The following is an 18572-nucleotide window of genomic DNA, read 5'->3' as shown; positions in this document are numbered from 1 at the left end:
GAAGCATAGAGTTCCACTGAAGTTTTCTGAAGATATTTGCATCAAGAAACAAAGAGAAATAACGATGTAAAATGCCTCTTTCCATTTTACCTTACCTTTCTATTTCCATCTAGACTTTGTAAGAAAATGCACATTTTGAACCTAAATACTAATAGATTCATTTATTCATTTTCATTTATTTATTCATCAAGCATTTACTGAATGACTACTTTGTGCCAGAAATAATGCTATTTTTGGAATTCAAAGAAGTATGGCCCATTCTCTCAAGAAAGGAAAATGAAAGATGAACATAAGATAAATAATCACGAAATTCTGTGGGAGCACAAAGTATGAGACTCAGTGCTTGCAGGTGTTTCTTAGTCTTAGCATAATTCATCAAGCAGAGACGGGGAAGGACGTGGTCCAGGCAAACAAACTAGTACACACAAAGAAACGGAGTCTCAGAGATGTATAGTATGTTCCAGACAGCCAGTTGCCTGGAATGAGTAGGGAGTAAGGAGAATGACAGAAAGACCATTTGAACATAAATCATGAAAGGGGCTGTTTGCCATGTTAAGGTGTGTGATGATAAGTATTACTAATCATCATTCTTATTAATTTCCATGGAGCCCTTTGTTCAAAATAAATCTTACAAAAGAAAAAAAAAAGAAAAAAAGCAGACTCGCTGGCTTCTGCTTCCCTCCCCAAGAGTTTTAAAACTGCTAGACAAGGGAGATGTCACAGACGTTAAAGAAAGAAGACGGTATAATCAGATGTGTGTTCTTGAGCAGCAGCGTCAGAAACAGCATGGATAAGGGTGGCTATTTCCTTGCCCAGATGACTAAATGAACATTCTTCTGTGTCTCAGAGGAAAATGATTCATGCTATATCCTGGGTATTTTACCACAAGCATGAATATAAAGCTGGGATGTGTGGCATTGGAATTTCATATTACTCTCAAGGCTGTTCGTCCTTCAGGTCCTTTGATGGGAAAGAAGGGAGAATTGTTTCAGCATTTTACCAATCTTTCTTCTATATTATTTCTCCTTGATACTGTCAGTCACAGGAAGGCAGACCCTGCCCAGGCCAGTCCTATGGTTAGGTTAGAAGCAGGCAGAGGACAGAACGGGTGTTCTCTAGTGGGCCGAGCAGGTGAAAGGGATGGATGAAAGGGAGTGTCTATTCCAAATAGTGGCTGAGGGGTAGGCGTGGCCCCCTGAGATTGCCCAGCTGGGAAAGTGCAGCTTTGCATGCAAAGACCTAATGAAGCCTAGGGCTATGTAATACTTTAAACCCACATTCTAGTTCTCGTCAAAGGAAAGTTAATAGTCCCAAAGAGAATGGGTTAATGAATTATTGTAGTAGTTTGAAGCATGTGGATTTTACCATTATTAATAAGTGAAAAGGAATCTCTTTGACACATATTTATTGGGACAGCTAGATAGATCACTGCCCTTCACTGAACAATAAAACATCAAGAGTTTGTTTTCCCTGATTGTGCACTTTGGATGTCTGTACTTGGAAAGTTAAAGGAAGCCAGATTGGAAGGCTGGAAGGATGGAGGGATGGGACACCTGTGAGAGGTGGGAGGGCGGTCATAAAAGGGGCTAAGCCAGAGGTGTTGCAATTCCTCTAAGGAAGAACTTACCATCTCCTGCAGAACAAAAACTCAGTGTGGTAGACACAATAAGGAAGTGCAAGTTTCTCATCTAAACGACAGGCTAAAAGGAGGGACAGCTTGCTTTATTAAACAGAGAATGCCAAAATGTAACTATAAACCAAAGTTTACAGTGTTATAATTTACATTCTTTGTTGGGATTCTTCTCAAGTCCTGGGAAATCTTCATATCCTCTAGTGAGACAGGGAAGAATCACTCCTGTTGTGAAAACCAGGAGCTTATGGAAGTAATTAGTCCCTTGTCTGTTGAGTTCAGTTTCCTTCTGCTCTTAGCCTGTTGGCTTGCAGATTTTCGATAAGGTCTAGCTTCCTTTAAATGCTTCTTTTATTATGTTGATGATGTACACTCCTTTGGTATTCTTACATTAAGCCACTTCAAGCATTTTACGTTTTATTGCCATCTATATTTCTCCTGAAGCAGCTTCATTCTTAACCTGTCACACTGCATCTGTTTGACTAGCTCACATAATCCACACACTTTTTCATCCAAAACTATTCCCTTACTTATGCCCATTTCTCCCTGTATTCAACGCCTGCAAAGAAAAAAAAATAGCACAGGCTTCATAAATGCATAGATTCCAATAAAAAAGATAAGCAAAAGAAAAAAAGAAGTGATATTCTAAAAGCCAGATTTTTTTCATCATCAGTGAGGATTCTTTTCCATCACAATAAACTTAGCTAAAGAAAGAGTTAATGTTTTAGATTTGAACAATGGGATAGAAATCAGGACAAAATTTATATGGCAGATCTAGGACTTAATCTCAGATATCCTGGTAGAACATTTTGGATAAAATTGTGCTGCCTTTCAATTTTTTAAATATTTCATGTCAAGATATTAAATTGCAAATAAACCTTACAGAATGTGAAGAAAATTGCTTGGCGGAAAATGACTGCATAATGCACAAACCTTGAAGTATTGGCTAAGATGTTTGTTAGTCTGAAATGTTGCCAAACCCATCTGTATTGAGGAAAGAGGCATGAAGTGTCTCAGAGAAAACGAAAACAAAGCAAAACAAAATTGTTATTATGGAAGTTGGACAATCGAATGTATCACACTCCTGGAGTATGAGGGACAAAACTGAAGCCTTTTGAAAACTTCTAGCGACAATGGTCATGGAATTCTGTGCCTTTAGAAATAGTGATGCCCAGTGAAACGGGGATGTGCAGAACCCAGGCACTGTTCAATCACAGCAAGCTGCCTTCTTCCCCAAAGAAACTGTAACTTGACAAGTTGAGGTGAATGAAAATACATTACTAGTATTTGAGAATGTACTGTTCCTTCGCCTCCTCCTACATGTAAATTAAAGATGCCCTGCAAAATCTTATGACAGAATTTGATAGTCACTAATGTAGAGCCGTGTTCTCCAACCTTTTGGATCCCTGCACATTATTAGTAAAATTTTTTAGTACACCAACATTCTAAGTACATAAAAATAAATATAAATTTTTTAATATTTATGGTTAATAAATATAATATCCTCTCAATCTAATAGACTACAATATAGCAGCATAACTTATTTTTTAAATGAGCATGAATATAGATAGAAATTCTAGTACTTTCTTCACTTACCCCGGTGAATCATCTTTATATTTTATTTTGGAAACTGCTACATAGGCCAGTGGGGCTTCACTTTCATTGTCATATATCACTTTGAGAACTGGATAAAAGATAAAAACCATCACCCCTCCAAAAATGTGCATGTGCTCTTATACTCCAAGACTTATATGTACTTCCAGAGGTTTGGGGACTCCCTGGAATGTACTCCTAGACCAGCTCAGTGAGGGAGCATAGACCCTCAAACTAAGAACTTATTATCTAGAAGGGAAGAAATAGTAACTAATGTTTGAAACAAGAATAGAATGAATAACCGGCAGAAGTCTGTGACTTTTGGTCTAGATGAGACCACTTTTGATTTTTGATGAATAAAGGAAATTAGATTTTTTGGTCATATTCTGTGGAATGATGCACGGGGCTTCACATACAAACAAATATGTTTTCTTTTTAGCAAAATATTTAATATATGTCTCAACAAATTCTTCTCTAGCTTTTGGTCAATGTGCATTGCTATAGGTATCCCAACTTTTTTACCTAATTTAAGTACTTCTTTTCACTTTTCCTCTATGTAAAATAGGATAGCTGTTGGATCTTGCATGGAAAACCTTCTTGATGATATCAGTATTCCTTTTTATTACTATTTTCACAGTTGCTTTAAGTAACACATTTATTTTGAGTTCTGCTTCTGGCAGAGTTGCAAAGTCTATCAAAAAGTTATCCTGTGTCTCAGGAGCTTGTTAGATATTACTGTCACATAAATATTGTAATAAAAATGTTAAATAAAAACCTTTTTAAAATTTAAAATGAGTTCTGTTTAAAAAGAAAAATGAACCATTGAATCAAGTAAAAATAATATTGTTCCAAGTCATACAAATACATTTGTTCTGATGTAGGTCTTGTTGCTACAGATAGAGGAAAGCTTCAACACAACAGTGTGGAAAAACAGGACCAACAACTATTATTTCAGGCCTTTGCTGTGTACAGGTCAATGCATCCAAAACCCCTTTTCAAAAAATTATTGTTAAATGCAGTACTAATATAATCAAAATACATTTCTTTAGGTATGTGAAGCTCTTATTTTCAACAAAACCCATATTCAAGTTTTTCAAGTCACACACAAAATTAAAAGTCAAAGAAACACTAAATTTAAGAATAGTACCGTACTTGGCTTGTCCAAGTATAAGGGTTAGTAGTACAAGCTCTGCAGTCAATTTGTCTCAAATGCCTTCTGCTAGGAGACAGTTTTCCACCACTCCTCTTACATTTTACAGAGAAACAGGAGTACTGACTGCCTTTGTTCTAAACTATCTTTTCAAGGATGTTTGAACAGGAAGCAGCTTTAGAAAATAGAGATAATTTCTCCTTGCAGACCAAAGGGCAGGCATATTTCCTGCCCATTATAAAAGATTTATGTCCCTAAGTTCAGGGCTTCTCTCCTATAATGCAACCCACAGTGTGTGCAGGGGTCACTTGGCTCTCCTCACATTGTCCTGTGAAAACTGGGGCCCAGGGAGCCAGTGCAAGATACAGCTGATGCTCTCTGTCTGCTGTCATAGTTGTGAGTAATGAAGTCTTTTGTCTCTGACCAAAGAATCTTGTGTCTTCTGCCAGCATCCATGAAACTGGCCATTTAACTTGCTAACTTGCAAGTAGAGTAAATCTCACACTTCATAGTTATTGACAGTTTTGGCAGTGAGGATGGGATGCTGACCAAGACATTGCTCCCTGGAAGAAGAAGGATGAGGGTCCTGGAGGCTGATAACAGGATTTGAGGGAAGAGTCCATGAGAATCAGCAAACATGGTGACGAAATTGTATGTTCAATGAGGTGTTAAATGCTCCCCCATTTTATTGTCTGCTAGTGAGAAAGAATTAAGGAAGGTATTGCCTGTCAAGTGTCAGAAAGGAGGTTCAAAGACAGCTGCCTGAACAATGGCTTGGTTGTTACTAACACTCCTCAATGTGAAAAGACTTTCTCCCCAATCAGGCTGCCAGCCTTTGGTCTACCTCATTGTCATAACTAGCACAAGGAACAGTCCTGGGTTAGAGGAAGGTTCTGACGCTCTTCTGACAAAAGTTATGGAGATGTACATTTACACTCAATGCAAAGGAAGGAAATCTGTGTGCCCTATGAGCAGAAACTAGGTGAATTATTAAAATTTTGGCTAGTTCACTTGGGAGATGAGCGTGCTACATACATAATGCTTATTAAGGAAGAATGGCAACAACTGGGAAGTCTTCCCAGGGAAGGCTTAGCCCTTCCTGCAGCCTTTCATGCCAACCTTAGATCTTTTCAGAGATGATAGTCAAAGGCCTTGAAATTTTTTCCATAGTCCTGGCTGCCGTAAGGGACTTTGATTCTCTTAAGGAGATTCCCCCGAGACAGAAAAACTCCCATGGAAAACCATAGATAAGGTATTGTTATGGGTTGAGTTGCATCACCCGAAAATTCATATGTTGAGGTCTCAGTCCCCGGTACATGAAAATGTGAGCTTATTTGGAAATAGGGACATAGAGGATGTAATTAGTTAATTGGAGGTCATACTGGAGTATATAGACCCATAATCCAATATGAGTGATAGTCTTATAAAAAGGTAAATTTGGACACAGAGACACATAGGGAGAATGCCACGTGATGATGAAGGCAGAGATCAAGGTGATGCCTCTACAAGTCAAGGAATACGAATTATTGCCAAGCAACAATGAGGAGATAGGTGAGAGATGTGGAACAGATTCTACCTCACCTCAGAAGGAACCAACCCTGCCAACACTTTGATCTTAGACTTCTAGTCTCCTGTACTGGAAGACAATAAAATTCTGCTGTTTAAGCCACCCAAATACTTTATTTCGGCAACCCAAGCAAACTAATATGGGCATTGACCTATATTTGGATCTTTAATACCCTGATTTGGATTTACGATGCTGATCAAAGTGACTCACTGGAGAATAAGAGACTGACATAGATAAATTATTGAAGGTCAACCTGCAGCCCGGAAAATTCCCCTAGACCTTGCATTTAAATTGGGTAAGATCTTAAGGATATTTTCTTGGTAATGGTGCAAGAAATGCCCCAGTTTAAGGTGATCTCCTTAAAAAGAAGTTGCTGCTATGCAAGTCAATCCCTTGTCAGCTAAAGTGAGCAAACTCCGTGCCCCTAGTTGGAATGCAATGTGGCTGTGGCTGCTGAGTCAAGGGATCCCCAAAGCTGAAACAGACGGTGTCAGTAATGAGGACCTTACCACCTGCTATAGTGTTGGGCAGGCTGAAGGCATTGGAAGCTCGTTTGGTTGAGCCATGAGCTGCCGTCAGGTACTCTAAACTAAAAGTAAACATTCCTTGTTTAGTGAATTGGAGCCACTCTGTCTCTCTGCACTCCTTGACCCATCCTTGCTTCTCTACTCTGATAGCAGCTGCTTTAAAAGAGAAAGACAAGTAGGGGTGAGGCCAGGATCCCCCTGGCCCCATGGGGATCAAAGGTCAGGAGCATTTGTCTGAATATGGCGGGGGTGTACTTTGGGGAGGGGAGGGAAGGGAATCAAAATTTTGTGCCTCTGTTGTATACAAGTCACCATCCTACCAGGTTCCTTGGTAGGACACGGCATGTGAATTCAATTAATGGGATTTAGGCAGGAATCATAGTGGAGAACCTTTAGCTTGGGGCCTTTTAGGATAATTCAGTGTATTGTTGTCACATCTCTATTTGAGTGAATGTTAAGAATTGATGTGTTCCTTGCCCCGTAAGTGCCAGAGGGGGTTCTCCTAGTGCAGTAAAAGCAGCATGCAGATAAGTGCTAGTACCTCTGGCGCCCCAGAACTCCAATGACGTCTGTCTTTGAGCTACAAGTCTCTGGTCTGATAATTTTGATGATTAGAGCTTCTGGTAAAGGGAGTTAGCCTTCCCCAGAGGTCCTCCTTGAGGTTTAGACTTGTTGCCTCCCTGACACAGTTACTGAACAACTCTTATTATCGAGCTTCTATTAGTTTGATACTAGGCTCTTGTCATAATTGAATGCCTCACCCCTGAGGGTCTGTGACTCTCCAGCCTGATGTTCCCATTTCGGAGTGAGTTGACCCAGACTCAACGATTAACAAGCTGGGAGTTGCCCACAAGCCCCACTTGGTAGATGGAAATGGTATGTTCAAGCATGCAGCTAACGTGACCCCAGCAGCAGCTCAGCTTTACAGGAAAAAGTGGCAGCCATAACTGTGGGGAAAATTTTATCCCCCACTCTACCTCCTATAGCAAAGCTACTGCTCAGTCTGGGCCTGGTTCACTGATGATTCAGCTAAACTGAAGCCCAGCAGTGTGTTGTTATATTTTGACTTATTCTCCTGTTGCTAATGTCTTAGCTCTTTTGTCTGCTGCTTGGAAAACTACATGGTAGCAAACTAAAGGTGCCTCTCTTTGGGGCCATGAACTGTGGAAACAAGTCACAATTGCTGATTGCTGTTTGCATCACTCATGGAAATGCCTATGCTAAGGGCCTGTTCCCTAAGGATACTGACTGGAATCCAGGGGCTGAGTGAGCCTGAACTACCCTGATTCCCACCATCACTACCTGGATCCGTCATTGTACCAAACGGAGCAGCACATTTGCCATCATAGGCCAGGCAAAACAATAAGTTTCAGATTGTGCAATTACCACCGCCTGTCAGACTTGGGATTCTTGCCAAAAGTTGACCCATTTGTCACATGGTGAGAGTGGCCATATCGCTTGGAGAATTGGCTTTCCCGCAATCCTGGCAGATAGACTACATCAGACCTCCGATCCCCCTTTGAGACCATCAGTGCTGCACCGGTAATGTTGACACTTTTTTCGGGTCACAGTGTTGAAGTTTCAGCCAGATCGGTTCACTACAGTCACATTATTGTAGCCCTTGAAAATAAGCTGTATATTGTTTTCAGCTTTTTGGAACATCTACACTCTAACAATGGTGTATTTTTTATTGCAAAAGCGACTCAACAATGTGCTGATAGTCAAATTATTCAACTGACCTTCCATGTGATAAATATATGACAAGCAATAGGATATATTGGAGTATATGAGGAAGCCATTTAGTTTAAAACGAATTTGGCCTGACCTTGTTTTTCCAAAAGGGCCTGACGTGGCCCATGGAGCATGCAGTGTACATCTGCTTTAAATATTTACTATGCCCCAAAGACAAGAAAGATGCCCTTAAACATAGGGATGTAACTTCTCCCCACATCAACATTTCTTTAAGCATAAGCATCTCTTCCTGGGAATTAAGATTAATTACCAACCTGCTGTACTCACCTTGTGACCGCTCACCTTGTGACCGCTCACCTTGTGACCACTGACTTGTCGCCCACTGATCTGCTGTCCCAGCTAAGCATCTCATGACAATTATAAATGGGATGTTCCTATCATATGTGATGTATGCTCTTTGTTCCAAGAAGGTATATAACCATTCTGGACACCCACAGAATCCTTAGTGCCATTCCTTCCTCGGGGAAAGAAGGTCCTGAGCTAGTCCTCAGATCTGGCTTATAATAAACTCACTCCACCCAGGCCCTCAAAGACATTCCGCTCAGCCTCAACTCCCTGGTCAGGATTGTTATGAATGGTAATAAATTGCCCTAGACTTTCCCCTTGCAGGTCAAAGTGGAATCTATACAATCACTAACTTGGCCAAGTGGAGAGGTCAATACAGAAACTTGAGGAGAAAGCCACCTGGCTTTCTAAGATATACCTGGTGGTTTACAGGACTTGTTCAGCTGGTTGGGTCCAGAGCCCTGGGGGCAGGGCACGGTTAATTAAGGTCAGTACTGCAGGGTGGCCTCATTCTGCTGCTTGGAATCCTATTGGCGGTAGCTGTAATTAAATGCTGTCTGAGCCAAATTGAACAGATTTTTGCCCAGCTCTTTCAACCAGGTTTGTCAGAGTGCTAGACTCAAAAATTCACCAGAAGCCAAGATGGTGTAGAAATGAGGGGTAAATACTGTTGGAAGGCAGTTCTCCATGGATCCCTCATATTTATGCATGTCTGATGACCAGAGGCTCTGACTGCCTTTGCTGCACGCTATCTTTTCAAGAATGTTTGCATAGCAAATTGCCTTGGAAGATAAAGATAGTATCTCCCTCTGGACAAAGGGAGGCATGATTACTGACCAGTATAATAGATTCAGGTTCCCTAAATTCAGGGCTCCTATCTTGTAATATAGCCACTGCGTGCACAGATGTCTCCTGGCCCTCTTTGTATCACACTGTGGGAACTGGGACTCGGGAAACTGGCTACTCTGGCTACTGGCATTGCTGTAACTTGTATAGTCCTTAGTCCTGTCCCAGGGGTCTTTGTCTTCTACTAGTATCCTTGACACTGTAGCAGGTTAACTTGTTAGCTTGCAAGTAGGATAAGGTTAGGAGAGGACGCCCAAATTTAAAAATCACATGATTTTGCATAGAAATCTAGATCACAAATATCACTAAGAAATTTTCAGTATATTTGGCATCACTGGGCCCACAATCTGTCCTGTCAATGAATGGCCTTCCCTGAATAGCAGCCACCTAATTTGGGCTGGGTAAATATTTACCAGGTCACTGCATTCTCCAACATTCTCTTTTTTTGAGGAAGATTAGCCTTGAGCTAACATCCGCTGCCAATCCTCTTCTATTTGCTAAGGAAGACTGGCCCTGAGCTAACATCTGTGCCTGTCTTCCTCTATTCTATATGTGAGATGCTGGCCACAGTATGGCTTAATATGCAGCACATGGGTCCACACCGGGAATCCAAACTGGAGAACCCCGGGCCGCTGAAGCGGAGCATGCGAAGTTAACCGCTATGCCACCAGGCCAGCCACCCAACATTCCCTTTTATCTTAAACTTACCCAAACCACCTCATCACTTTACACTATCTGCCCAGCCCTATGGGCTTTAGAGTTTGTGCTTCTTGCATACCTCTCTAGTATAGCAAATCTGCTTTACGAAAATTATGATAAAATGGAAAGTTCAATGTGTAAAAAGAATCTTTCCTTTACAAAATCCCATAGTTCATATTAAGATTCCATTAAATTTCTTTCCTTGGTATATCTAAAAGTGGTTTGATTCATGGTTTTAAAAACTGTATGTAGTTGTTAGGAACACAGTTTCTCTAAAGTGAAGTTTACTTTAATAGAGTTCTCCCATAGTACTGAGATGATGTACCTGTGTGTATTTACTTTGTTGATGACACATAGTGGTAGTTTTGCATCTTGGAGCTGGCCCACTAGTACAGACCTTAGTAGCCCCAGGTTCAGTCCCCAGAGTGTCATTGTGTCAACAGCTCCAATACTGTGACTCATTCCAAGCCCTCCGCCTGATGATTTTGAGACCAGATAAAGTCCCAGCTCACACCTTTGCTTCCTGTTTATGGAAGGAGTGACTCTTTTGACTGAAATCTGGATTCTTAACACAAGGGCGGTCCCACATCAGTTTGAGTGCACAGAGTATGGGAGAAATAATTTCTTCAGCTTCCCACCCTGGGAAGGCTGTATACGGTACAGAAAGCAGAGGTATCAGTAGGAAAGCAATCTTCAGTCTGCAAGGCTGTCAGCGGGTACTGTGTTAATTAAGATAGGTTAATCCTCAAACAAACAAAACCCGAAATTTTAATGGCCCACATGAGCAGTCTATTTCTCACATACTGGAGAGTGGGGAGGGGTGATACTCTACCAATCATTCAGGGCTTGGACCAACAGAGCTCTCATATTCAGTCTCACCCTGAGCATAGGTATCCATGGAGGAGATGGGGAAGAAAATGGGAAAGTACTTGTGGCAGCTTATATTCAGGCCTGGAGGTGACACACATCCCTTCTGTTCACTCTGTTAGCTTGCACTAAGTGACATGACCAGCCTCGCTGTGAGGGGAGTTAGGAAGAAATGGTAATCACTTGGGTGATCAGCACGATCTCTGGCACAGATATTTATTGAGGGCTTACCCAGTGCCAGGCGGTGTTCTATACTCTGTGCCACACATTTTTAAGAGTTCCATATAATCAGGAGATTAAATGGGCCAGATCAGGTCCATCATCAGGCTTGGATGCAATGTAGCACTGAGCGTAGGTGACAATGAAAGAAGAAGGTAATGTGACAACCTATCTAATCCTCCATGGGGAGAGTTGGATGACCCCTCTTCCTTCTCCCAAATCAGGACAACCATTGATGGTGCTCTGGATTGTGTCCATCATTTGCTGAGCCTACTAGACCAGGATCCAGAGCCCTTTAATCTCCAGGAAGAGATAAAACACATGTGAGTTAGGAGCAAAACATGCCCCCCCATTACAAACCTGATGGTTCCCAAGTGGAGAAGGTAGGGCACCCCTGAAAGGAGACACCCAGACAAAGAGGCCTGTTATCACCTGGCAAAGGCAGGGAAGAGTCTCTTAACTGACCGTTTGGTTAGTGTGGTTATGGGTGTCACCTCTCCTTGGCTGCAGTACGGGTGGAAAAGGAACCCTGGAGGGGTTCATTCTCTCTTAATCAGATGCTCTGGACAATCAATTCCTACAAGCAGGTTGCCTTCCCAGGATGAGTTTTACACCAAGGGCAGGAGCCCTGCCAAGCAATTGCTAACAGAAGCTCATTCCTGCCAGAACTGGAAATAGGCTGTACAACTTTCTTGTAGCTGATGCAACCTGCTTAAGAATGTCTTATAGTTTTTCACAGGGAGTTCCCCGCTTTATGGGGTGCCATTAATTTTTCAACCTTTACATCAAGTGGGAGGAGACCAGGAGTACCGCACACTAGACTTCACTCGGGAACCAGACGGTGGATTCTAAACGTGGATCATTTGCTTTAGGATCTTTGGAGGAAGAAGGTTCTTGTTAAAGTTGCTGATTCCTGGAAACAACCACAGATCTATCAACTAGAATGGCAGGGTTGGTGCCCAGGCATCTGCATTTTAAACAAACTCTTCAAGAGATTTTTATCAGTGTTTTTCAATCCCAGAAGACTACTCCAGTCTTTCTCAAAGCGTTGGGATGACTCAGTGTTCACCTACTGGATGGAAAGGTCAGCTAACAGCTAACATTTTTCTAACTCAGTGGGTTGCTAGGTAAGCATTTCAACCCACAGTTCCCCTACTTACTGGACCGTGGCCGTATTTAGGGAGGTAGAAGAACATCAAGTATCCTTGGATTCCTTCCATTTTGCTTATTCCTAGCTCTCCCAGGCTCAGTAGGTTAGTGGGATGATAAGCATGATCTGGTACACTGAGGCTAGAGTAGAAGAGATAGGCAGACTCTAAAATGCCATATCATCCACCATCAGGTTACATCTGGGACCAAAAGTAAACAACAGTTGCTAGGAATCTGTGCCAAGGGGTGGTAGCTAAATCCAAGAGCAGAAGTTGAAATGATAGAATTTAGATCTAGAAAAGCCAATCAACTGACCTACAGGGGTTTTACTGCATTTACTCTCAATCGTATTGTCAGTACCTTTGGCTCAATCCATGAGAAATAATACTTTTGATTCTTATTCAGAGGCTCATCACTGAAATGTGACATCTTCTCCTCTGGATTTTTTCCCTACCCCAAGATGAATAGTTTCATACGCTGCTCCCTTTCTCCACTCCCAGCCTTCTAGCTTCACTGTTGGCTTTCTAAAACCTCATTCTTCACTCTCAGGATGAACTATCTCTCTCTACACATTCCTGATGTTCAAATGTAATGAAAAAAATAGAAAAATTAATTAGTGTTGGGAAACAGACCAATGATTTTGATGGTGGTGGGTGGAGGCTTTCTGGGTTTGAGAGACAGGCAGGAAAAAACAACTTTAGATCCTATAATGCACCTACCAGAATAAAGAGAAAAGATACTATTTTTAACCCCCCAAATAAAAAACTATTAAATAATGCTGTCCTTGTAAAAAGTCACCCCCTAAAAAACTACATACTTATGTAATATATGCAATACAGCTGACTCTAATTAATATCTTTTGGATCACTTCTCACGTAGAAAATGAGTAGAATTACACACGATTTAAATTTTTCCCACTATCTTTCCAGTTTTCTATGTGATTTTGTGAGTTAACTCAATTTTCATAAGTTTCTTTGCTGTTTAAGTCAGACACAGCTAGTTTCTGTGGCTTGCAGTGTAGAACTTTGACTGATGGAGAGACCAACAATTTCCATGACAATTAATCCCTGGGAAACATCCTTTTTTCATAGAAGCCTGTGGCTATCCATTGGGGAGGGGGTGATGTCCTACATTATATATAAGCTACATCAGTGTGATGTATATGTGAAACTTAACATGGCCAACAGGAGAACAAGAGATGGATACATACAGTAACGGAGTACGTATGGAATAGAGTGGGAGAATTTCTAGTCTTATTGACTCTCTGAAAGATTAACATAGAAATGTAACTTATAGGTCTGTCTTAGCTTGGGCTATTAAAATGCTATAACTGGGCGGCTTAAACAACAGACATTTACTTCTCACGGTTCTGGAGGCTAGGAAGTCCAAGATCAAGGTGCTGGCAGATTTGGTTCTTGGTGAGAACCCTCTTCCTGGCTTGCAGATGGCTGCTTTCTTGCTATGTTCTCGCTTGGCAGACTCTTCCTCTTCTTATAAGGACACTAATCCCATCATAGATGTCCCAGTCTCATGACCTCATCTAAACCTCCCAAAGACCGTAATATCTCCTAATACCATCACATTGGGGGTTAGGTAAGGCTTCAGCATATGAATTTTAGGGGACATGAACATCCTGAGATCTCAGAATTAGGTTCAGAAAAGATACTCAGCACACTGTATTAGTATCCTACTGCTGTTGTAACAAATTACCAGAAACATGGTGGCTTAAGACAACAGAAATTTATTACCTTACAGCTCTGGAGGTCAGAAGTTCTAAAATTAAGGTGTCAGCAGGGCTGCATTCCTTCTGGAGGTTCTAGGGAAGAATCCATTTACTTGCCTATTCCAGAATCTAGAGGCTGCCTGCATTCTTTGATTCATGGCTCCTTCCTCACATTACCCTGGCCTCTGCTTCTATCGTCACATCTTCTCTAAATTTGACACTTCTGCCTCTCTCATAGGGACCTTTGAGATTACAGTGGGCCCACTCAGAAAATACAGCTCCTCTCCTCATATCAATATTCTTGACTTAATCACGTGTGCAAGTCCCTTTTACAATGTAAGGTAACAAATATATTAATCGACTCTGGGGTTGGGACATGGAAGTCTTGGGGTGGGGGTAAAGGGTGGAAAGGGGAAGGCATTGTTCTGTCTACTACAGCATACTTATATGTGGGAAGATCCACATCACAGCTCAGGACTCCCTAACTCAGTTCACAGTTCACTCAACCATACCATTTTTTGCAAGTGAGAAAACTTGGTTTCATTAAAATCACTTTCTCCAGGTTCGACTGAAGAAACCACAAATTTCCATAGCCTATCAAAAAAGTAGGTCTGCATAGCCTTGAAAATTATGGCCCATTATTTGTGGTCTTTTTTTAATTGATTTCTTGGCAAGGATGAAAATGAAAGCAACAGAGTACAAAGAAGAAAGAAATAAGAGCAGTTCAATAAAATGAATGCACATTATTTTTGGTAGATAGAACATAAAAACATACCCCAGGGTGTTTTGATTTTCATTCAATTAGGATAATAGAATGGAACAAATCTAGAGCCACTTTATTCTCTGACTTTGGCTCCTATCTGTGGGGCTGGAGTGGTAATAAAGGAAGGGATCAAGAAACCACGGGCTTATATTCTCAATAAGCAAGTTATCTTAACTCTAACAGCACATGTGAAAATGGACTATTTACATTTTTTATGAACACATTTCTCAAATAGATTAGAAAGTTCACCTCTGATGAGTTTTTACCACATATCAAGCATTGTAATATGTCCTTTACATATATTATCATAATTCATCTCCACAACTACTTTCTTTTCAGAGGTTCAGGGAAGTTGAGTAACTTGTCCACAACAGAGCCAAAGGCCAGAAGTCTTACGAATCCCGTTCTCTTATCTCCTTTGTGGTATCTTCTCACATGAAGAATGTTCAAAATTAGTATAACTCCACTGGAAAATCATATAATAAAATAGCAAATCCCATGTGCATTACATTGTACTGAATATAAAATGCATTCATATATATTAACTCATTTTATTCTTACTAAAAACCCTATAGAAGGCATACAAGTTACTATTTATAATGTTCTTGTTTTACAAACAGAAGAAGTAAAGTTTAGGGAAATTATATTCATTTCCCAAATTTACAGAGTTATCAAGTTGCAGATAACTTCTCTTTTGATTTCTTTCTACTTTACTAGACATTATAATTAACAAACACCAACTGCTGATTTCTCCAGACACATAAGGGAAAGGAATGATACCATGAAGAAAGAGCTATGGGTTTAGAATCAATGAACTGCAATGGGGTCAATGAGTCGAGCCATGCCCCTTATTAATGTGAATCCCTCGCTACCCTGGGCCTCAGGTCCTCACATCTAAAATGAGCCAAACATCTTCCTTCTAGACAAGGAGATAATGTGTGTGGAAGTACTTGGTAAACTGCAAAACTTATTTAGAGGTAAGGTATTTTTTTTTAACTAAATAGCATTAGAATTGTTCCAGTGGGGCAAATTTGTTTTCACACTGTAATCTTTTCAATAGGGTATTGATGCTTCTCAAGTGAAGCATCGTTAACAACTCTTTGAATCTGGTTAAACCAGTTAAGGTCTTTTCCTTTCTGGATTTCAGCTTGATGATCTTTGTCTTGTAGGGGAAACTATCATGTGGAGACACCAGAAATCATAGTTGAAGATCCTTCAAAATGCATTCTAAATGACGTTTTATTAAATATGTATATTTTATAAACATACTAGTGGGTATATTCAACGAAATTATTTTGCTTCAGATGTCAATGAAAATGAGTAAGATTTTATCACATTGGCACAGGCTAATTTCAACTTTTGTTGCTAATGAAACAGGCAGAGAGTTAGCCATTGATGATTAAGTAGCTAGGAACTAAAGTTTTTTTCCTTTTTGCAATTATTGATTATAGCTGTTAGCTGTTTAACCCACCCATTGTTAAGGGTGCTGCTTAGGCAATATGCTCTCTGACTCCCACTAGGCTCCTATAGATAACATCTGCCTGGAGCCTGGGTCACTGTGGTAATGGGTGTGTGAGCTGTTTTCAGGAATTAGAACCCGTTTGTGCACTTCAGGCCAGTTGAAACCACCAACTCATCAACTGGGCCCCCAAAGATGTCCGATAGGTGACCTTTAGATGTCAAGAGGCTAAAAACTCCACCCTCGGATCATGCTAATGCCGCCATTTTGTGAACATGGGTCCTATGAAGAGGCATGAAGTCTGACTATGCTTGCAAAGATAATCAATTACCTCACCTCTCCTCACCTCCAATCACCTATCTCCACATTTCAGACCACCTTGCCCCCATGCCATAAATATCCCTGAGTCCCCATTTTCGGGGAAGCAAATTTGAGGCTCATGCTCTCACTTCCTCACATGGCTGCCTTATGAGTAAATCTCTCAGCTGCAATCTCGTCTCAGTGTTTGGCTTTTTGGGTGGCAGGCAAAAATGAACCTGGTTTTGTAACACTAAGAAAGCACCTATTCGGAAAAAAAGTTCATGCTCTTGTGTAAGTGGATTAATGGACAATTTACTTCCTTTTCACTATTTTTGCATATGTTTGTTAGAAAATTTATATTATTGTATCACCTAATTTGGCTTGGGTTTATTTTATTTATTTATTTTTTGGTGAGGAAGATTGGCCCTGAACTAACATCTCTTGCCAATCTTACTCTTTTTGCTTGAGGAAGATTATCCCAGAGCTAACATCTGTGCCAATCTTCCCCTATTTCGTGTGTGGGATGCTGCCCCAGCGTGGCTTGATGAGCAGTATGTAGGTCTGCACCCCAGATTCGAACCCATGAATTCCTGGTAGCTGAAGTGGAGCATGTGAGCTTAACCACTATGCCACCGGGCAGGTCCCTGAATTTTATTTTTAATAAAAAAGAAGAGAGCAGCAATCTGAATGTGAAAAGTACATGTAGCGAAGTGATTGTCAGATTGTCACTTGTCACTTGGCTTATTCAGTTACTAATTCTATACAAACTACAGTAACAGAGTTGTGTAGCTCTTTAAAGTTTATGAGAAGCTTTCAAGCATATTGTCTCATTTGATCGCCTAGTAACTTCACTGAGAAAAGTGGGCCAGGAAACATTATCACATAAAACGGGGAATTCCAGACTCAGGTTAACTTGCAACAGGTAACTGAGAAGACTGGTCTAGATCCTGATTGCCGTGTTTCAGCTTCTTTCTCTATGCATTCACTGCCGGTGGACATATTGATTTCTGTAAGGTGGACATAAGGGTTAGTCATATTAATGGCTGATTCTAAAAACAACAAGGAATAAGCTCAAAAATAATATTAGCCAATAGTTTCTGAGTACTTAACAGATGCCACTCTTGCTTTAAGCATCACGCTTGCATTAAACCATGTGCTGTTCACGATAAACCTGTGAGATAGGTAATATTTTTAAGCCGCTCAACACTGGAGTGTAGTGACTTATTTTTCCCATTTTATGATTGAGGAAACTGTACTTCAAAGAAATTAAGTAACTTGTCCAATGTTATACCTCTACTAACTGGTCAAAACAAGGCAGTCTCACTAAAGAATCTATGCAGTTAACCACTACACTGTGCTATCCCCATAGCTAACTTTGTTCTTTGCTTTTTCAATCAATAGAAGTAACCAAACAATTGAACTTGTGGCTCTTATTCTCCCCTATTTCCTTTTGTGTTGTTGATGCAAATAATCCATAATCAATCTATAAATCAAAATTGGGGTGAGTTTATTATGAGCCAGATCTGAGGACTAGCCTGGGGCCTTCCTTCCCCAAGGAAGGAATGGCACCAAAGAAGTGGGATGTACAAAGTGGCTATATACCATCTTGGAATAAAGAGCATGCATCACATATGATAGGAATGTCTCTTTTACATTCATCACAATATGCTTAGCTGGGACAGCAGATCTGTGAACACAGAAGGTGGGTAGTTACAATGTGAGTGGTCACAAGGTGAGGAAAGCAAGTTGGCAATTAATCTTTAGTTTAGGGGGAGATGTTTACCCTTAAAAAAATGCACATATAGAGTGAAGTTACATCCCTATCTTTAAGGCATCATTCTTATCTTTGGGACAAAGTAAATATTTAAAGCAGATGTACAATGCATGCTCTACAGGCCACATCAGGCCGTTTTGGAAAAACAAGGTCAGGCTGAATTGGTTTTAAACCAAATGGCTTCCTCGTATACCTCAATATAGCCTATTACTTTTGATTTATTCATCATTTCACCCCTTTTGATCTATAATCTTTCAATAGAAAGTACT

This window comes from Equus caballus, chromosome 2, assembly GCF_041296265.1.
Source record: "Equus caballus isolate H_3958 breed thoroughbred chromosome 2, TB-T2T, whole genome shotgun sequence".
Classification (NCBI taxonomy): domain Eukaryota; kingdom Metazoa; phylum Chordata; class Mammalia; order Perissodactyla; family Equidae; genus Equus; species Equus caballus.
Note: the sequence above shows the minus strand (reverse complement) of the source record.